General features: G+C 43.0%; 1 protein-coding gene across 1 annotated transcript in view; it reads right to left on the bottom strand.

Annotated features, from left to right (window-relative positions):
• Positions 1-14,091, bottom strand: part of ASCC3 (activating signal cointegrator 1 complex subunit 3) — a 277,171-nt gene extending 263,080 nt beyond the window's left edge. The window contains exon 1 of the mRNA XM_069851132.1: positions 14,052-14,091. The gene's annotated coding sequence lies outside the window, so the exon portion shown is untranslated. The remainder of the gene's footprint in view (positions 1-14,051) is intronic.
• Between the last annotated feature and the right edge of the window lie 8,582 nt (positions 14,092-22,673).

Raw genomic sequence — 22,673 nt, 5'->3', positions numbered from 1 at the left:
TTGTTAGATTGAGAAATGTCTGCATTTTTACACCCCATCACTTTAACTTTTCTGTTCCCTGGAGTGAGAGCCAACTGCATCCCAAGTAATAGAGACTTAAAAGTCTTGCCTTACACGTGGACATGTACTAGAAGCAATCTTCAACTTCAACATCCATAATGTGTGTTATTTAAACACTATGCATGAGCCACAAATACAAGATGTTGTTTGTTGGGGGGTGATTTTGCTTAAGCATAACAGGGGTGTCTCTGTGTCTCTTTCACATCATGCCATCAACAGAAGTTGGAAGCAACCCCAGGGGGTTCACCTCACACTAGTCCAGAAAAGTTTGTCACTAAAGAAAAAGTATGAGGTGGATAAAAGGTGAGCATGGATATATATGTCCAAAGGAAGGAAAAGGAGGATTAAAAACAATAGATAAGTGAAAGAAAGAAAAAAACCTTTGAGCTAATGATGGCAGCTAAGTAATGCATATTGCATCTCACTGAGGGTGGCTGAGAGGACATGCAATGCAGTCCAGCAAAAATAACTGCTATAGTAGTACATACATAATACATAATTGCATAACTGCTGTGATAAGACCAAACCAGAGCATCTGTTTAGATGGTAATAAGAAAGTGTCCATAACACATTCCTGTACTGACTCTGAATCTACAAGCATACACAAGGATACAGTGTCCAATGCTAACTAGCAGCCATAGAGATGGCATTGCCAAATTCCTTGCAGCTCAGCTTCAGGATGTAAAAGAATTGCTTGTACCAGTTGCTCGAGATTAACAATAAAATTTTAATGGAATGAACAACCTGAGGTTACTGCACAAAGGTACAGCTGGGCTACTACCTGTGAATGAAAATTTGTACAAGTAATAATCAGCAAGCATAATAGGCTTATTGTAGCAGAAAACCAATAACAAAAGCTTTCATCTTTCTTCTGAGCTTGAATGGGAAGGCAAGAATAGAAAGAATACCTATTTCTATTCTGCACAGATCAGATCAGACCTTTAAACATTACACAACCTGTAATCTTGCCACCAACAGGGCTTAATTGTATTTCTGCACCTGATTATCATATCAAAGCCCATAAAAGGTCTGAAGGTGACCAAGAGGTAAGCTTACCAAATCAAGCCTTCCCATTCTACCACCACTTCTAAATCATGCCAGGGAGTTGTTACTTGCCCATCCACCCCTTTGCCTTCTCCCAGGAGAACAGTTTCAGGTGCATTGGCCCTTCCAAAACAGCAGAAGCTGGTCTCCCATAACACTTCAAAACATTAGTGATGTTGATCTGGGAGGCTGAACCGACCCTTCATTATATAAAAGGAGAGAATGGATGCAACTGTGTGTCAAAACCCTTCGGCAACCCAAAAAGAAAAGCTAGAACCAGAAAATAATCACATTGAAAAATGTTCTTGCAAAGATACAGCTAATGTTATTCTATAAGAAGCATTTAAGTGTAACTTAATTCTGCAAGAGGCAAAAATCATCATTTTACATCTCTTCTAGAAAGATTTGTTAAATACTATCTATGCAAACCTGCGTGAGCACCTTTATACAACCAAAGCAGATCAACAAGAGGCATTATCAAGAATGGCATCAGCTTCAAAGTTCAGTCAGGTATGTCTCTCATGGATAACACAGCTATGCCTGGCCATACACAACTATGGCATACTGTGAAAATCCAAAGGTCTTTTTGGAAATAGCTAGTAACATTCCATGACCAGAAGAAATAATGATTCAAATTATTAATTTCAGTGATATTAAACTGGATCTCTACTTTGTCAGGGCAAGAATATTACTTTACTTATTTTTATTAACTTTTTAAAACAATAAAGCTATAATAAGAAAGTAACTTTTAGATAAAAGAGAATATCCTTAATTAACTGAAATACCAATACATACAATAGAAACTTACTGTTGGGATATCCAAAGCTCAGGAAGCAAGTAAAGTTAACTGAATAATTATCTTCCGCAAGACAAGATGAAACTATACTTGGCTCATGAGTGCGGTGTACAACTAAGATCGGGTTCAGCTAAATAATAAATAATAATAAGTTTCTTATTTTAGGTACACAGACAAAAACCAAGTCCAAAAGATTCCTCAAAGGAAACAGATTACCACAAGGAACGCAAATCTATGCCACCTTCAATCTGCTTCAGCAGCACAAAATGATTAAGTCCAAAAGGAAACATTTATTTAACAGACACATTCTTTAAAGTGCAAAATATCAAACTGTGTACCCAATGACTACCTAATTAAGGTATCTAAGTCATATTGTTCATGGTAGGTACGTTGTATTCATAATTTAGTTAATTCTGCTTTGGAATTCTCCAAGGACAGAAATAACTAATTTTTTCCATATTTCAAATCACACTTGACTAGCATAGGTTTGTTTAAGAGAAAGGACAAATGTAACTTAATTTAAATAATAAATGTTCAGCAGATGTTATAGAAAAAGTAAAGATACCATACAAGGACATCTTCTGTTCGTTATCAGTGAATTTGATTGAAAATCGTGCTCAAGAAATAGAATATACTTAATTTTTCTCCTCTACATCTCTTTCTCCCTTCCACCTCCACTCTTAAAACACTAAAATATTCAGTCCTACAAAATGACCTTGGGATAATCTGGAGCATTTGACCATTTTGAACTGAGAGCTGAAGAATGCCTTTTTGCCACTGCTTCCTGTGAAAACAGCATCTGGCTGTGTCTGCAGGTGGAAGCTATTCCCCAAAACTTAGTGCTCATATTTACCCTTGAACCCCTAGCAGAAGATGAGGGAAAACCAACTGTTTTTATTCCCAGTCCCTGAAGCATACTTGGAGATACAAATTCTATACTGACTCCCAAAGTTTGTCAATCTTGTCTAGATTAATCTTGAAAACTAATTTAATTAAAGGCTGCTTCTAGCCAGGTCTGAGGTCAATCTCCTAAACAATAGGAAAGAAGGATGGAAAGCAGAAACTACATCATTCTGCATCACTGAACGAATTTGACAAACTGTTTAGTAGAAGATCTACTATCCTTATCTTGATCCCCAACATGCATCCCAGGCATGTTACCTGGGCATCTATACAGGAAAATTCACATTCTGATTAATGCCTCCAAGAACGCTGTATTAATCTGTCGACTCATACATACGACATGCAGATTGAGAGTACCTCGCATGTCTACTGTCACTATGTTTACAAGACACATAAGCAGACACTTACTTACTTACTACCATGTTTATTGACAGAGAAGTACCACACAAAGCGTAGAGCCTTCAGCACACTTAGGCACATGCACTGACATTTTCTTTCCAAAACCAGTTGCGGGTTTGGACAGAAAACCAAAAATATGAGGACATTTTTCAAAACCTATGCCTGAATCATACAGGAAGATTCAAGCTTCCCTTATGGCAGGCACCTGGGTGCGATCTAGTCTCTAAACACACCATTTAGTGGCATTTGAGACTCTCTATAGTATCAAAGAAATTTGCATGGGCCACTAGATGTGACACAGGACCTATGAAATGTCCATATCCTCTATACTCCTAAAAGTCTCAGTCAGCTTTTCTTACCAATGTGGTGCTACCAAGCTGCCAAAGTCTCTCAGTCCCCAACAACTCCTGATTTCCTGAGAAATGTTGCGATTTAAGCATACACAAAATTTCATCCTTGTTGACAAAACTCAGTAGGAACAGAAAATAACCAAGATAACTTTTCCCAAATCCTCAAACAGTAAGGCACACAGAAAATGTACAGATTTACATAACACAGAACCATTTTTCTTTTCTGTCCATAGTGGCATTTTGAGGGAGTATCAATTACTGGACAGCTATTTCATGCAGAAAGGAGGAGTAAGGTAAGAAGAAAACCTAACATGCCTTCTTTTTCTAAATGACTTCTAGCCAATCCTCCAAATCAGACGACTTACTGATTATCTCTGCCTATGATCAGACTTCCACTATTTCTTTGTTAGCACTGTGCAGCCCCTCAGTCTTTCTAACACTCCTCCAGAAAGTCTCTGTCAGCTTATTTAAATACTTTTCCAAAGGCATGTACTCATGAACAAGCCCTTCACAGTCTAGTAACCCTCTCTCTCTTATAAGATCCCCATCACAGCACTCTGAAGGTTCAGTTCAGGGGTTAAAAAGCTTGAAACTTCGACATTCCTATCAGAAAAACAAACAGAACTACATTCAAAATGAAGCTCACTCTTTGACATGACATGGTCAAATACTGCAGTGCAAGGGAGATGCATACAGATTCCCAAAAAACAACCTATGAAGGCAAGCTTTTCCAGTTGAGGAAGAATTGAAAGCACAGTCACCTCAGCCTTCCAGGTATCTTTTGGGGTGCCTCCCTCTTCAGACCTTCTCCCCGCTGCCCAGAGGCAACACTATGTCCTTCCCTGCAAAGGGAGTTGTAAATAAACCCAGGGCTGTAACAGACATACCTGAAGCTGTCCCAAGACAGGCAGTTGTTTGTTTTCAATTTGTTTTAAATATCAGAGAATCATAGAATGGTTTAGGCTGGAAGGAACCTTAAAGATCATCCAGTTCCAACACCCCTGCCAGGGGCAGGGACACATTCCACTAGACCAGGTTGCTCAAAGCCTCATCCCATCTGGCCTTGAACATCTCCAGGGATGGGGCATCCACAACTTACCTGGGCAACCTGTTTCAGTGTCTCACCACCCTCATACTGAAATATTTCTTCCTAATGCCTAAATCCACCCTCTTTCACCTTAAAACCATTGCTTCTCCTCCTATCCCTGCATTCCCCAATAAAATGCCCCTTCCCAGCTTTCCCGTAGGCCCCCTTCAAGGACTGGAAGGCTTCTATGAGGTCTCTCTGGAGCTTTCTCTTCTGTAGGCTAAACAAGCCCAACTCTCTCAGCCTGTCCTTATACAGGAGGGGCTCCAGCTCTCTGATCATTGTCGAGAATCTGTGACAGGGTCAGTAAGTTATGCAGCTGAGTACTAGATCCAGGCTAAAAGGCGATTCCCAGAGAAAGGGGTGGGCAGCTCCTGACTCGGCAGGGGGTGGTTCCAGAAGCAGCTGCAGAACGTTTAAACAGCCTCTAGAGAATGCAGCAACTGAAGCGCTGCAAACAGGATCAGGACACATCAGAAAAGCAGAGTGAAGCAATTTGCACAGCAGTTTGTGCAGGGAGGTTGCTACAGCTCAGCCAGAAGGACCAGAGATCCATAGCATCCACTGGGCAGAAAATTAAGACTGCTCCAAGCTCTGTACCAGCCGTGAGTGATGTAGCCTCCCAGACAGAGCCCCAGTGGGTGCACGCTGTCACCCAGATGCCGGGCTGCAGGGAGTGCCCCCCCTCTTGCACTGGTATCGGACACCAGTGGGGAATTTACTTGTGGGAGTTGTGCTCGGGTGGAGGAAATCCTCCACTTGGTGACAGAGCTCAGGGAGGAGCTGAGCAAGCAGGCTGAGGGCCATCCATTAGGGAGTGTGAGAGGGAAATTGACCACTGGAACAACACCTTATGCTCACTGTCCCAGACCCAACAGGCAGGCATGCTTCACGTGATGGAGCACTCTCCATCCTCTCTCCATTCAGCTGAAGAGAGATATGTAGGAGATGGAGGGGAGTGGCAGCAGGTTCATGCCCAGTGTAGCAGGCATCTCCCCTGTGTCGACCTCAGCCTACCAGGTTCCGTCACACAACAGATACGAAGCTCTGCAAATGGAAACAAACCTCAATGAGGATGATGGGTCTTCACAGCCTAGCAATGTTCCCTAGGCTAAAACACCCTAAGCCATCCATCAAAACAGTTTCTGTTAAGCAGAAGAGACAGGTTATTGTCATAGAGGACTCCCTCTATGACAGAAGGCCCAATCTGCAGACCAGACCCACTACACAGGGAAGTCTGCTGCCTATCTGGGGCCTTCGTTAGAGATGGAGAAAGAAAACTTTCAATTCTAGTCAGGCCCACAGATGATTATCCCCTATTGATTTTCAAAGTAAGCAGTAACAAAATGCCAACAAGAAATCCAAGGGCAATTAAAAGGGACTTCATGGCCTTGGGACTATAGTGAAGGGAATGGGTGCACAGGTAGTGATCTCATCTGTCATTCCAACTACAGGGAATGATGAGGGAAGGACTAGGAAGATCCAAGAAATACATACCTGGCTCCAAACTTGGCGTGAGGAGCAAAACTTTGGGTTCTTTGATTATGAGTTAGCCTGCACATCACCATACTTGCTGTCCAAGGATGGGGTATACTTGTCCATAAGGGGAGGAAAAGATACCAATAAGCTAGCAAGGCTCATTATTAGAGCTTTAAACTAGATGTGAAGGGGGAAGGGGACTCTAAGCTGGGAGGAAGTGTCAATGAGCTTGAGGGTAGGGAGGCTTTACATAGGGAACTAGACAGGCTGGATTGATGGGCTGAGGCCAACAGGATGAGGTTTAACAAGGCCAAGTGCAGAGTTCTGCACTTGGGACACAACAACTCCCGCCAGCACTACAGACTTGGAGAGAAGGACTTGGATGTGTTGGTTGATAGCTGACTGAACGTGAGCCAGCAGTGTGCCCAGGTGGCTAAGGAGACCAATAGCATCTATGCTTGTATCAGAAACAGCATGGCCAGCAGGTTCAGGAAAGTGATAGTGCCCCTGTACTCAGAAATGGTGAGGTCACACCTCAAATACTGTGTTCAGTTTTGGACCCCTCACTAAAAGAAAGACATTGAGGTCCTGGAGCGTGTCCAGAGAAGAGCGACGAAGCTGGTGAAGGGGTTGTTTAGCCTACAGAAAAGGAGGCTGAGGGGAGATGTTATAACCATCTACAACTACTTGAAAGGAGGTTGTAGTGAGGGGGGTGTCAGTCTCTTCTCCCAGGCAACAGGCTAAAGCATGAGAGGGAATGGCTTCAAGCTGCAAGAGGGGAGGTTCAGATTGGAGATTAGGAAAAATTTCTTCACTGAAAGGGTTATTGGGCACCGGCAGAGGCTGCCTGGGGAGGTGGTTGAATCACCATCCCTGGAGGTATTTAAAAGACAGGCAAATGAAGTGCTTAGGAATATGATTTAGTAGTGGACAGGTACGGTTGGGTTGGGCTTGATGATCTCAAACGTCTTTTCCAACCAAGCGATTCTACGATTCTATCATCTTCATGACCTTCCCCTGGACTAGCTCTAACAGATCCATGTCTTTCCTGTGCTGAGGTCTCTAGAACTGAACACAGTACTCCAGGTGGGGTCACACAAGAGCAGAGTAAAAGGGGAGACTCGCCTCCCTCACTGTGCTGGTCACACTTCTTTCGACACAGCCCAGGGTATAGTTGGCTTTCTGGGCTACAAGTGCACATTGCTGGCTCATGTCAAGCTTCTCACCCATCAGCACCTCCAAGTTGCTCTCTTCAGGGCTACTCTATAAATGACTCTAATCTGTTCTTCAACGTTGGTAGGACGTAGGAAGAAATAAAGCCAAAATTTCAGGCTAAAAATTTATGAAAAAAAATGCAAGGAACACTAATTACACCCCTCCAGCCTGAAAACCTGCATACTTCTTTCAAAGTAGGCCCTTCTAGTAAGGAAAATAAGATTAATTAAAAATACATTTAAGCAACATTGAACTATTGAATAGACATAGATTCCCATAAAATAATGTTATTAGAAACAGAATCTCTTGTCATCTCTGATTCAGAATTCACAGCTATGCAGACACATCAAAGAGCACATCAGCTACTTGATTACAGAAAATGGCAACCTCCTAATTGATAATTTATTACTCCTGCAGTTTGAATTAGAACTTTGAAAAACCCCAGAAAGTAGTGCTACATTCCTGTAATGTTACAATGTATGCAAACTAAAACCAAAACTAACAGCTGCTGCCTACCCTTCCTGGGCTGACTGCCTACAGTGTTGGCAATACATGCAAGAGGACACTTTGAGAAAGACACCTGTATAGTTTCCCAGAGTGAGGAAACCTCTAACCAACAGAACACAAAGCTTGTAAGCATTAGAAATCTGTGCTTGTTCCATGAGAAATGAGGGGAACAAAAACTGAGGCATAACATTACTATTCTTAGCTGATATGATGAAAAGAGGTCCACTGCGTCTCTAGTAATATGAAGAGGTTAAAGAAGGATTTTTTTTCCAGCTGTGCTATTTTTTAAATGGTTACACTTTTGTCATGTAATGCAACAATGCCACATTGTTAGAACATATGTAAAATTCTTTAAAAGGCATTGTGTAAAAATTGTACTGTAAGCTAAGAAATACACACATATTAGTACAGATTCTCCTATTTAAAAATTAAAAGCCTTTGAACAAGTGTTCTGGTTTCAGTTAATTTTCTTCCTAGCAGAAGGTATAGTGCTGTTTTGGACTTAGCATAAGAATAACGTTGCTATCAACAACTAAAAATATCAGGGTGCTAAGCAGCGCTTATGCTAAGTGTTCTGGTTTCAGATAGAGTTGAATCAGTTTTCTGATTTTACTTAAGTCTCACCTAAGTAGCTTCCTTTTCTGAAAGTTAACTGCACTTTTTTTTCAGATAGTGGAAGCCAAACAGCTCAGTTTTAGCTGCCAAAATAGCCTGAGCCTGGGCTAAACCGGGACACTAAGTCAAGGACTTTACAGCTTCCCATGCTCTGCCAGCAGGGAGGTGCACAAGAAGGTGGGAGGAAGCATAGCCAGGACAGCTGGTCCAAACTAGCCAAAGGGATATTCCATACAGCATAATGTCATGCTCAGTATGTAAGCTGGGGGGACTTGACTGAGGGACCACGATCACTGCTTCTTGGAGAGAGGCTGAGGATCAGTCATTGGGTAGTAAGCAGTTGCATTGTGCATCATTTGTTAGTATAGTCTATTATTACTATTCTCTATCCCTTTTTCTGATCTAATTAACAGTCTTTATGTCAATCCCTAAGTTGTACTTTTTATTTTTTCACATTCTCCTCCCCATCCCACTTTCGGGGGTGGGTGGGGGTGGGTAAACAAGTGGTTGCGGGGTGCTTCATTGCCATCTGAGGTTAAACCGTGAGTATTTAGCATGACAGATACATAAACTCTTCAGATTTATAGAATCAATTTTTAAAGACTACCTATAAACAAAAATGTTTGATTATATCATTTTATCATTGCTGTGGCATCTTTCTTACATTCATGCTTCAGAGGCAACTCAGCTCTACAATATATGATGTCATGCTCCATAATAACTCAGGGGAAAGAGAAGCAAGGGGACACACATCCAAGATCATCACGTTTATCGTTCCAAGCAACTGTTGCATGTCTTCTGTTCTCTTTGTGTCTTGCAGCAGAAAAGAACTGGACTGGACAGGCGCACACCCTCCTGGGTGGAAAACTGGTTGGATGGCCGGGCCCAGAGAGTGGTGGGAAATGGTGTGAAATCCAGCTGGAGGCCAGTGACAAGTGGGGTTCCCCAGGGCTCAGTGCTGGGTCCAGCCCTGTTCAATGTCTTTATCAATGACCTGGATGAAGGCATTGAGTGCTCCCTTAGCAAGTTTGCAGATGACACTAAGCTGGGTGGAAGTGTTGATCTGCTGGAGGGTAGGGAGGCTCTGCAAAGGGATCTGAACAGCCTGGACCGCTGGGCTGAGTCCAATGGCATGAGGTTTAACAAGGCCAAATGCCGGGTCCTGCACTTGGGGCACAACAACCCTATGCAGTGCTACAGACTAGGAGAAGCCTGGCTGGAAAGCTGCCTGGAGGAGAGGGACCTGAGGGTGTTGGTTGACAGTGACTGAACATGAGCCAGCAGTGTGCCCAGGTGGCCAAGAAGGCCAATGGCATCTTGGCTTGTATCAGAAACGGTGTGACCAGCAGGTCCAGGGAGGTTATTCTCCCTCTGTACTCAGTGCTGGTGAGTCCGCTCCTCGAGTACTGTGTTCGGTTCTGGGCTTCTCACCACAAGAAGGATGTTGAGGCACTGGAGCGTGTCCAGAGAAGAGCAACAAAGCTGGTGAAGAGGCTGGAGAACAAGTCTTTGGAGGAGCGGCTGAGAGAACTGGGGTTGTTAAGGCTTGAGAAGAGGAGGCTGAGGGGAGACCTTATTGCTCTCTACAACTACTTGAAAGGAGGCTGTAGAGAGGAGGGAGCTGGCCTCTTTTCTCAAATGACACGGGACAGGTCAAGAGGGAATGGCCTCAAGGTCTGCCGCGGGAGGTTCAGGCTTGACCTCAGAAAAAAATTTTTCACGGAAGGGTTCATTGGGCACTGGAACAGGCTGCCCAGGAAGGTGGTTGAGTCACCTTCCCTGGAGGTATTTAAAAGAAGGGTGAATAAGGTGCTTAGGCATGGCTTAGTGTTTGATAGGAATGGTTGGACTCAATAATCCTATGGGTCTTTTCCAACCTAGTAATTCTGTGATTCTGAGAGGCTGGGTAGTGGTTGGGGGCTAGTCAGGGTCCACTCACCACAAATAATAAGTTTCTTGATAGAAATGGAAGAGAAAAGTTTCAGAGACCCAGTTTACTCTTCCTTAATCTTTCAAGGATAGGACAAATCGTTCCCCTTTAGACCAGCAAATAGGGATAATGCCTTCACATTTCTTGAATAAATGAATCAGAATCCAGTTTCCAAATACAGACTCACTAAACAAATAAGTTCAGCAGTTTTCACCAGTTTCAAAGAAAGGAATGGTTGATAGAGATGTAAATGTTTCGGTTTTAAGAAATATTTGAACACAGGCAAGTAAGTCACTACCGTACAAACTCATCTAGTTATTCTCACAATTTCGTCAATTTCATTTACAACTGGAAAACTGAAATTTATTCCATAAATTATCCAATAAATGCTTCAATCACTAACTCATCATTCCACGATTATCTATTCATATTCTATGAGCAGCTGTAATTATGATCCGGGACAGTAATATCAGATTCAGTTTATACTTCAGGTCAACCTCCAAACATACCTTTGGGCAAACAAGAGTGACAGATGCCTCAGAGTAAATACATGCCATAAAACAAACGGAAAAATCAAGGAAGACGCATAATCCACATCCCTAAACTATGATCCTTAACTCAGCACACAATAGAAAGGGATAGTTAGCAACTTTTATTTGCTTACAATACAACGTAGTCAAAAAATTCTCCACCTTCCTATTAAAGATATTCTTCTCTAGCATCAACAAAATTTAACAAGCCAGAAAAAGAATATGACTTTCAATTTGCATCTCAGAGATGTGTTCAGCTAGAGGCCTGCAACCACACTCTAGTCCACACATTAATGTACCGCATAAAACAAATAAAACACCAACTGCCCTATCAGCAAGGACAAACTGGTAAAAGCCCAAGCAGTCCACCATAGTCACTGTGACCTAGTTAAGTCTTTCCTGGTTTCTCCCTAGCCTAATGGATTTTCAGCAAACTATACCAATTTGCATATACCTTCAAGCAGAATATTCCATACCAAGTAACTAGAATAACCTCAATGAACAGAGGGCATCAGGATATTTAACATCATTGGTTAATTCAGTGAGCGCAGTGACCATAGAACCAGAAAGTGGTTTTAGGTGTCTGCACAAAGTGTTATGATCGATCAGTTACCACATCCAGCAGGCAAGCAGCCACACAGCCTCTTGCTAAACCCCCAACCTAGCAGGACAAGAGAGAAAATAGGAAGAACAAAAGTAAGAAAACTTATGGGTTGAGATATAGAGTTGTATAGAAGAAGGAAAGGAAAATTACAAAAAAACCCCAAACCCAACACTATTAAAGGAAAGAAAACTGCTCACCACATTCCACAGGCTGACCAATGCCCAAACAATCTCTAAACCACAGACAACGTGGAAGAAAAAAAATTCCTTCTTCTTCTACCTCAGTTTTTATTTCTGAGTATGACAGCACACAGTAGGGAACACTCCTCTGGCCAAATCAGAACAGCTGTCCCAGCTGCATCCCCATGTAAGCTCTTGCCCATCCCTGCCTACTTGCTGGGCAGGCAGGGTGGGGAAAAAGCCTTGATGCTATACAAGAACTACTCAGCAACAACCAAAACATTGGTGTGTTACCAATACTGCTTTAAGTACAAACCTAAAGCACTTATGGCTATGGTGAAAGCTAACTCCTAAAACCAAGACAAGAATATACTCACATTTCTTTGTGCAAACAGAGGCAACCAAATTCCTCAGAGAGAGATAAGCATAAGAGTGCCCTGCCTGTAGGTCCACATAGGGATTGCACTTGCAATAAACATGAAATTGCTCATTTATATGATAGGACGAGGTGTTTATAAAGCAAGAACAATGGGTAAATAATGGGTAGATACAGAATGACTACTGTTGCTCATAACGTAAGAATAAGGACATATATGATAAAACTGAATATTAGGGCGAAAACAATAACAACCTGAATGCCTTTCCTATTTACAACATAATTGAATCTGAAAATCCATTGCCACAGGATGTCAAAAAGACTAGAAGTCCAAGCATACTCAAAAAGAATTTGATGAATTAATGGAAATCGGGTATCTCAGTAACTACTAAATTCAACAGCTTAAAGGCAGATCATCAGTTATTTAAATCACTACTGAAATGTAATAGGAAAGCAAAAGCATCACTGCACTTGTTTTCCAATTCTTCTTCTCGGCACGTTTCATAAGCACCTACTACTGGCCACTATGGGAGAGTGACACTAGATAAAACATTTTACTTGAAAACAGCTACAGGGTGAGATGACAACTGACATTCTGAGGATTACAATTTTGGATTTAGAAGCCTCGTGTATCTACACCTGTTTGTGGGTTCAGCGTTTTTTTCCTTCTTTTCTCAGTTTAAACATCAGCTATCAGATTTCTAACAAACTTCCGACTATACATTTGTTAAACTGCTTTTAATTAGATAAGCTTGGACAAACTCAAGTGTAGATTTTGTTTTTTTCTTATTTCTCTAAACATTAAATAATAATTTTATTTAAAATAAATGCATATGCTACAAAGTGTTCAAAGACAACTTCAAAAATTGTTACTAAAAACAATTTGAGGAAAATTTATTAAGGGCATGTAGGGGGAAGCCTGTTCAATACTCAAACCACTAATATGAGTTAAAAATAATCACACATTTAACAGCGGCCAGTTAAACTTTATGTTTAAAGACGATGCGTGTTTTTCCTTCCCTCAATCACCTCTCCATCCCAACAGCAGCTCCTATGACTATCTAAGAGGAAAGGAAAGAAACACAGAACATGGACCAGCCTGAGCTGAGTTCAGTGTTTATAAAGCATAATTTATTTTTAGAGAAGAAGTTTTAGTTTAACAAGAACCTGCAAAAATACACACTGATGCTCTATCAAGAATGAATTTTCTATTAACTCTTTAGAAATAAGATTTTCCAACTCTAAATGTTCTTCCTGAAGATTAAGGGTTCCATTTCAATAGAGGTAGTTCACAATTAATTCTTTAAAAAGCCTGAAGATTGAAAACGGTCTGCACAAACATTAGTCTATTAAGACAATAAATCTAACTGCAGAACTCATAAAAGCTTTTGAATATATTTTTAATTCCAACACAATACACTCCTCCAAAGCACCTAAAAAGTAAGCCTGAAGACACTAGAGATCACCACGCATTTTACAAGCAAAGCTGTCGCTTTACCACTACCAATCAAAACAAACCAAGTAGTGCTCAAAAGGAAAGAACGCTCTACATGATCGCATGCCAGTTTTTCATTCTTCTATACATTTATTAACACCAGGAGTAAGTACTGAAACTATTCAGGCCCGTTCAACACGTGTGCCTCTTTCCCACTTGACAACACTCCCATTACCCCTTTTTCAATAAACACACACCGAGGCCACGACAACAGAGCGAGAACAGGCCCCGGCGTTTATTAGCGCCCCGGTACCGCCCGCCGAGCCGCGCCCCGGGGCCAAGGCAGGCGCACGCACCGCCGGGCCCCGCCGCCTCCCCGGAGTTCCCAAGAGCCCCGAGAGCGCCGGGGCCGAGGCTGGAGCGCGGGGAGCCCCGAGAACACCGGGTCCGGAGCCCCGAGAGCCCCGTGAGCGCCGGGGCCGGAGCCTCGAGAGCCGCGGCCGCCGCCCGGACCCCCGTCCCGCGCCATCCCCGCCGCGCACCTGCCTTCCGGCCTGCCGGTTCCGCTGCCGCGAAGAGCCGGCGTGGCGCGACACTGCCGTAAAGCGAGCGGGCGGAGGGAGGCGGTGCCCGGCGGTCCGCGAGCGCCTGGACGAGGTCCTCGGCGCCCCGGCCCCTGGCCCAGGCCCGGCTCCGGCCCCCGGCTCCAGCCCCTATCCCGGCCACTGCCCCTGCCCTCGCCCTCGTCCTCGTCCCCTCCCTCTGCCTGCTCAGCGTGAAAAAACGCGCCCCGCTGAGGTAGTGCGGCCGCTGAGCTCTCCCCAAGTGTTCTCTGCGTGGTCAAAGACACCCATGGGGGTCATAGCGAAAGTGCCAGGAAATCAACTCTCTGAAGTCTCATTTTGGAGTTTTAGAAAGTAGCATCTTTTATCAGGACTGGGCAACACGAGGAAGTGATCTCCATCCATCGTGTGCAGTGAGACAAGAGCTGGGAAAGGATATATTTCGCACTTATATGCATGTGTATAAATTTTCCCAGAAATCTTGGTCATACTGTATTATTTTGTAAGGTCTAATTTTCATGTTACTGTGAACTTCACAACAGTCAAAACTCTTCCAAACCAACACTCTTCTGATGCTGGTTTCAGCTCTGTCTAATCTTGCCTTTGAGATGGGCAAACAGAAATTATTACAGAAGACACATCTGTTCAGCACAGATCACTTCACACAAGATTTTATGGTCTTCAAAGAATGAACAGCATCTGGGAAAATCACCGCTTGAAAGATAACACAATCAGAGGGACATTCTGTCTAACTTTAAAAAAATAAAATTACTTAGATGAAAACTAACTGCTTTAACTTAAAGGTATGCTAATTTTGCAATAGTTACTACTTCTTGTATCAGGGGCAGCTCCTGGTGGCGTCTCTGCCCCTGCGTGAGGACCTTGGTCTTTCCTCGGCTGGGTTTCCCTGGCTTTCAGCCCTCTGTATACTTTCCTGGCTTGTCCGTTGCTGCACACTTACTGCTTCCCAAACCATGTCTGTACAGTAGTGTGTGCTTTTTGTGCTCTTCCACACTTACTTACTCAGCCTCATGTGTTCTTGAGCAGTGGGGTTCTTAATCCAAAAGCACTATTTATTGTAAAATGACGCTAAAGACTGAGCTATGCGGAGAGAGAGGGAAAAGAATGAGCAATGTTAAATAATTTTAGAACAAAACCAAGTTGCAGGGGGAAAAAAAACCAATGTACACCCTGGAGTGTCTGGGTGCCTGAAGACAAATGCAACTGGACTCTTAAGAGGCTTCCAGCTGGATAACTTAGCACTCAGGTTATTTATTTCTGACTTCTGTCTTCTCAAATGTTTTTTTTTTTTCTATCTTCTGTCTTGCAAAGCATGTAACAGCATTCTTTGCTTGATATCACTGAACTGCTTTCATCTGTGCCATTCTGGCAGGTATTCCACTTATATAAAAGAAGTCAGGCGCTCATGCATGTGTGTGCCTATGTCTATATTTGTACAGCTGGAGATGCTAAAAAACATGCTCCCAAGAAGACATCCATTGCTAAAAGAAATTACACAGTTTACAGCAATCATAAAAAGTGTATCTTGGATTTAGTAAACAATTATGTGGAACTGGTTATAATGTTTCTAGGCCACTTATCCTTACAATGTTTGATTAGTCTAAACACTGGAAATCCTGAATTTTTATCAGTTATATTTAGTAATCATGTTGTGAAACATCTTCACAATGAAATAAAAGACTAGCAAAGGTAAGTAGTATAATTAATGTCCTGTAATTTGATGCAATATGCCTCAGGATTTCAGTTTTTGTAGCATAATTTTACATTCATATTCTCAAATCAAATGTGTATGGCCTAAGCTAAATGTAATTAAAAAAAAAAAAGCATCTTAATGTAATTAACAAAGATAGCAATCCTCTTACAAATTCTTCTAATACTCTGTTTTCACTTTTTAAGGAATGTTTTTATATTCTTTCTTAATGCAGATTTTTAATGGCAAGGGGGGACTAATTTTTTATGTACCTTAAGGTAAGAGGAAATTCCGTTACTGACTTATGTGTGAAAGATTGCATAACAAATACTAGAGGTCTACCCTTCCTTCCTGACTCCTTGAAACACAAACTTCACACAGAAGCAAGTTTCCAGCCTAGCCAGACCAAGAGGTTTTTTTTCTTTTCATAGAGGAGAGACTGAGGCAGATTTTTCCACATGTGTAATTACTTTTGTAGGCAAAAACCCAGCGTGGTTTCTAATAGATATGCAGCAATACAGAAATACTTAATAATCAAGATCGCCTTTTCATAATAGACATTTAGGATGGATTCTACAAAGCTAGGCTTTGAAAGGAATACCTTGGCTTGCAAGACCATGTTACTTATGGATCTCATAAGATTGCAGGGTTTCTAGACTTGTCCATGTTGCACTAAGAACCATGTTCATAAGCAAAAGAGAACTCACTGTATATATAGGACCAAGAACTGAGCTTCAGCCCAGTTAATGTTTTAACAGTCTAACAGTCCAAGTTATCTGCTAGAAAGAAGTCTGTTCCTTTTGTTATGCAGTTAAAGCCTTCCTAGTATATACCCTTTTATTTTGCGTTGTGGTCACCTTTCAAATGTTCCTGTGGATCCCTTGAGAGGGATCTGCCCCTCTCAAGGAGAATGCAGGAGGGGTTTACAAGATGTTGTCAGCATTATGAAATCTTTCCTCTGAATAATGTTCCCGGTAAGGGTTTTCTTCTTTTTGCCAGGAGGAGCATGATGTTGCTGCTTTCTTCCTCCCCTGTTTTGTTATCTGATTGTGTTTGTGTTTGTTTTTTTAACACAAACTACTTCCTTCTCCTTGGTTTCCAGCTCAAGTCTGAGAGTTTCCCTACAGGCTTCCCAGCCTCAGTTGACAAAAATTAATGTAATTTTCCACAAGCTGACTTCCTTAGTTTGCCATATGTGGTGTTGACCGAGCTTAAGATAAAGCAGGTCATGCCATGGTCATTTGACCACTAGATGACTGTTAAACCAAGCTAAAACTAACTCAGGCTGACACAAGCTCACAGAACTTCTGAAGCTGTGCATTGTTAAGTCATAGAATCATAGAATCATAGAATCATAAAATTGTTGGAAGAGACCTTAAAGATCATCTACTTCCAACCCCCTTCAATGGGCAGGGACACGTCCCACTAGATCAGGCTGCTCAAGGCCCCATCCAACCTGGCCTTGAACACCTCCAGGGATGGGGCAGCCACGGCTCCCCTGGGCAACCTGTTCCAGTGCCTCACCACTCTCATTGTGAAGAAATTTTTCCTTATGTATAGTCTAAATCTGCCCCTCTCCAATTTATACCCATTGCCCCTAGTCCCGTCACTACAAGCCTTTGTAAAAAGTCCCTCTCCAGCTTTCTTGTAGGCCTTCTCCGAGTACTGGAACGTCACTATAAGGTCTCCTTAGAGCTTTCTCTTCTCCAGGCTGAACAACCCCAACTCTCACAGCCTGTCCTGATATGGGATGTGCTCCAGCCCTCGAATCGACTTTGTAGCCCTCCTCTGTTCCATATCCTTCTTATGTTGAGGATTCCAGAACCGGACACGGTTGTCCAGATGAGGTCTCCCAGGACAGGAATAGAGGGGCAGAATCACCTTCCTCAACCTGCTGGCCATGCTTCTTTTGTTGCAGCCCAGGATATGATTGGCCTTCTGGTCTGTGAGCGCACATTGCTGGCTCATGTCGAACTTCTCATCAACCAGCACCCCCAAGTCCTTCTCCATAGGGCCGCTCTCCATCACATCATCCTCCGTCCTGTATTGAAATTGCGGATTGCCCTGACCTCAGTGCAGGACCTTGCACTTGGCCTCATGAAGTTCGCACAGGCCTATTTCTCCAGCCTGCCCAGGTCCCTCTGGATGACATCCTATCCTTCCACTGTGGCAACTGCACCACTCAGCTTGGTGTTATCTGCAAACTTGTTGAGGTTGTACTCAATCTCGCTGTCTATATCATTGATGAAGAGATTAAACAGCACTGGTGCCAGTATGGCCCCCTGAGGGATACCACTTGTCACAGATCTCCATCTGAACTTCAAGCCATTGACCACTACTCTTTGAATGCAACCATCCAACCAGTTTCTTATCCACCAAACAGTCCACCCATCACATCCATATCTTTCCAATTTAGATAAAAGGATGTTGAGGGGGATCGTGTCAAAGGCTTTACAGAAGTCCAGATAGATCACAGAATCACAGAATCACAGAACAACCAGGTTGGAAGAGACCCACCGGATCATCGAGTCAAACCATTCCTATCAAACACTAAACCATATCCCTCAGCACCTCATCCACCCGTGCCTTAAACACCTCCAGGGAAGGTGACTCAACCACCTCCCTGGGCAGCCTGTTCCAGTGCCCAATGACCCTTTCTGTAAAGAATTTTTTCCTAACGTCTAGCCTAAACCTCCCCTGGCGGAGCTTGAGGCCATTCCCTCTTGTCCTGTCCCCTGTCACTTGGGAGAAGAGGCCAGCACCCTCCTCTCTACAACCTCCTTTCAGGTAGTTGTAGAGAGCAATGAGGTCTCCCCTCAGCCTCCTCTTCTCCAGGCTAAACAACCCCAGCTCTCTCAGCCGCTCCTCATAAGGCCTGTTCTCCAGCCCCTTCACCAGCTTTGTTGCTCTTCTCTGGACTCGCTCCAGAGCCTCAACATCCTTCTTGTGGTGAGGGGCCCAGAACTGAACACAGGATTCGAGGAGCGGTCTCACCAGTGCCGAGTACAGAGGGAGGATAACCTCCCTGGACCTGCTGGTCACGCCATTTCTGATCCAAGCCAAGATGCCATTGGCCTTCTTGGCCACCTGGGCACACTGCTGGCTCGTATTCAGTCGGTTGTCAACCAACACCCCCAGGTCCCTCTCCTCCAGGCAGCTTTCTAGACAGACTTCTCCTAGTCTGTAGCACTGCATAGGGTTGTTGTGCCGCAAGTGCAGGACCCTTTGTTTACCCATGTCCACTGCTGTGGTTACCCCATCATAGAAAGCAACTATGTTGGTCATACCGGACTTGCCCCTGGTGAAACCATGCTGGCTGCCATTAATCACCTCCCCATCTTCCACGTGCTTTAGCATAGCTTCTAGGAGGATCTGTTCCATGATCTTCCCAGGCACAGAGGTGAGGCTGACAGGTTGGTAGTTCCCAGGGTCGTGTTTTCTACCCTTTTTAAAAATGGGCACAATTGTTCCCCTTCTTCCAGTCCCCAGGGACTTCTCCTGACTGCCATGGCTTTTCAAATGTCATAGAGAGTGGCTTGGCAACCACATTAACCGATTCCCTCAAGACTCTGTGATGCCTCATCAGGTCCCATAGACTTACATATGTTCAGGTTCCTCATGTCGTCATGAACCTGATCCTGCTCTACAGTGAGAGGGGGCTTTACCCCCTGGTCACCATCTTGCTGTCCATTGACCCAGGAGAGGTGAGGAGAGTGATTGTCAATGAAGACTGAGACCAAAAAAGTTGTTAAGTACCTCAGCCTTCTCCTTGTCTGTTGATACAAGGTCACCATTTTCAACCATCAGTGGGGGTACATTCTCTTTAACCTTGCTCTTCGGACTGACATACCTATAGAAGCCCTTCTTGTTAGTCTTTACTTCCCTTAACAAGTTTAGCTCCAGTTGCACCTTGGCCTTCCTGACTTCATCCCTACACAACTGGGCAGCATCCCTACACACTTTCCAGGTTCCCTGTCCCTGCTTGCACAGTTCCCTCTTGTTCTTGAGTTTAACCAGCAAGTCTTGATTCAGCCACGCTGGTCTCTTCCCTTTCCTGCCTGATTTCCTACATCTGACGACTGAGCACTCTTGTGCCTCATGGAAAGCATCGTTAAATATTTGCCAGCTCTGTTCTGCTCCCTTGTCCCCAAGGACCATTTTCCAGGGGGTCCAGTCCTACTGAGTAACTCCTTGAAGAGCTGGAAGTCTGCTTTCCTGAAATGTAGTGTCCTGACTATACTTCTCGCTCACTCCATATCCCTCAGGAACTTGGACGCCAGTGTATGATCACTGCAGCGCAGGCTGCCTCCAGTCCTGATGTCACTGGTGAGATCACTTATACTGGTGACCATCAGGTCCAGTATTGCATCCCCTTGGGTGGGGGTCTCTGTTAGCTGGATTAAGAAATTATCTTCAATGCACTCCAGGATTCTCTTGGATTGCCTACAGCTTGTCATGCTACTTTTCCAGCAGATGTCTGGATGGTTGAAGTCCCTGAGCAGGATGAGAGAAGGCTATCAGATTGGTCAAGCACAATTTCCCCTTGTGAGCCCTTGTTGACCACTCCCAATAAACTTCTTTTCTTCCAGGTGCTTGGAGATAGCATCCAGGATGAGCTGTTCATCACCTTTCTGGGTATGGAGGTGCGGCTGACTGTTGTTTCCCAGGCTCTTCTTGCTCTTATGTATCTTATCTCTAAATATTGGATAATGTTGAAGAAAGGGAAATGTAAGTGATGATTGATGCACATAGGTTTTGGAAAAATAATTACTGGAAAAGCAACAGCATCACAGACCCTCCTTATATCAATGACCTTAGTTTCAAACCAAGAATGCTGAGATCTAGTCTTCACTATTACTTATCTCAGAATATAAGCATTCTGTGTTTTCAGTGTGATGCATTCCTCAAAAGAAAGTTGGTTGTGTTGTTGTTTATGCCTTATGAAGATGATGCTTAGATTAGATGATAATCATCTAGAGTTACCTCAGAATACCAACAAATTTTTCACAAGAAAGAAAAGGTGAGACACAGAGAGAAAAATCCTTTTTGAGTTTTAACTGATAATTGGTCCTTCATAGCAAGATTTGTCTGATCAAATGGCAAGAACAATAACAGTGTTCTCAATGGATTGTGAAACTGGGGCATAGTCAGAAATTGCTCAGTTGGCTACAGTTGCAAACATCATCTTAACTCCATTTTTTGTTTGCTTCTTCCAAGTCCCACAGCCTTGTGGCGGGATGCTGGATATCCCTGTGAGCTCTGCTGAAAGTGGGACATCTTTTTTAGTGCCAGTTTCTAGGCTGTTGTCAGTTACACTGCTAGATGTTTGCCATTCTGGTATGCCCTGTGTGCAGCGTAGCTGTATAAAAAGGAGGTTAGAATTTAATCACAGGGTTTGTTTCAGAAATGGATATGTTAAAAGGCCTGGTAGCTGTTAAAAAGTGGCAAGGTTCTACTGTAGCTTAACAGTTCACCGCTTACACAAACTACTGACATATGTGTGTATATGTATATCTAGGCAAAGAAGGAAACTCTCAGGATTTTAATGTTTTTATTTAAAAAATAATTTTTTTTTCTACCCAGATTATTGTTGTGGGGTTTTTTTTTGTTCTGGGATTTTTTTTTTTTTTTTTTTTTTGCATCATGAGGTTTCTCAGGGGCATATGAAGCATCTAAAGAAAACCAAAATGTTGTTATTGAAAGCTCTGCTGACACAAAATGGGGTAGTGCTATAGAGATTCATGTCATGTATACTGCAGGGGAAGAGGAGGCTGTTCCTAACAGCAGCAAAGCAGAAGCACTAGAGAGAGCATAGAATAATTTCTAGCTCAGAATTTTTAGGTCCTACTTAGTCAGTAACTTGGAGAATTACTTCAGGCAAATAGTTTCAAAAGTTATTAGAAGAATAAAGAGAATATTTCAACATATTTAATCAGCCACAGATGTCAACATTTGCCCTGTTTGGAAAAGCAACTGCCAATGAAAAAGAAAAACAGAGTGAAGTTAGGAGACACCTAGAAAAGTGCTGCCTGAGGACACTAAAGACAGAGCTGTCCCAGTTAGGGTTGAGTAATATCTTGTGCTTTGCAAATTGCTAAGGTGGGTGTGTTTGCTGCTGGCTTAGGACAGTTGGCATAAAATAATCAATAAATAGAGTTTTGAATAGTAAGTCTTTTGTTATGGACACCACAGTTTTTCACCTATTTATTCAGAGTAATTCTGTTAGCCAAAAGACTTTTTAAAGTACTTCTACTGAAAAGATGTTGAGATGTTCCTGCTGAGATTATTTCTTTGTACCTCATAAAGGACTTGTTAAAATTTTCCAGGTATCCTTTAACACACATAATAAGTATGATTATCCTTTTTATGTGATTGTCATGCCCCTTCTGCCTTTTGAAGACTATTCGGGGAACCAATTACTTGTCTTGGAGACGATTGTGTGAACTGAACAGAAAAAAACCCTTTGGCAGACTGATCATATTTAAAACGCTAATAGCTTGACTGGAGAGATATGATGCTTTTTGCCACATGACTCACATACCTCTGTTTGATTATGTGGTAAAAAGCTGAACACTAAGAAGGGCGCAGAGAGAGACAGTGGCCGTTGCAGGTACCTGGATTACAGATGCAGAGGACACCCTGACCAAGTTCCCTCCCAGAGCAACCCAGGAGGACCTACTAGCCATGGGTCAGGGTGACATCAAGATGAGTCTCCAGAGCACCTTTCAGACTGAGAGGCTCACTGCACAGGGGTATGTGACACATTATGGGGTGCAGAAGAGCATTTTGTGATTGTGCAAGACTTTGATTGTGCAAAACTACAACAATAATCTTACCCTCTAAGGCTTTTGCTACTACCATGCCATAAATGTTTATCAGCCAAAGATCAG

Source organism: Phaenicophaeus curvirostris, chromosome 2 (genome assembly GCF_032191515.1).
Source record: "Phaenicophaeus curvirostris isolate KB17595 chromosome 2, BPBGC_Pcur_1.0, whole genome shotgun sequence".
NCBI classification, from domain to species: Eukaryota; Metazoa; Chordata; class Aves; order Cuculiformes; family Cuculidae; genus Phaenicophaeus; species Phaenicophaeus curvirostris.
The sequence above is the reverse complement of the archived record's forward strand: the minus strand, read 5'-3'. Positions and strand labels throughout refer to the sequence as shown.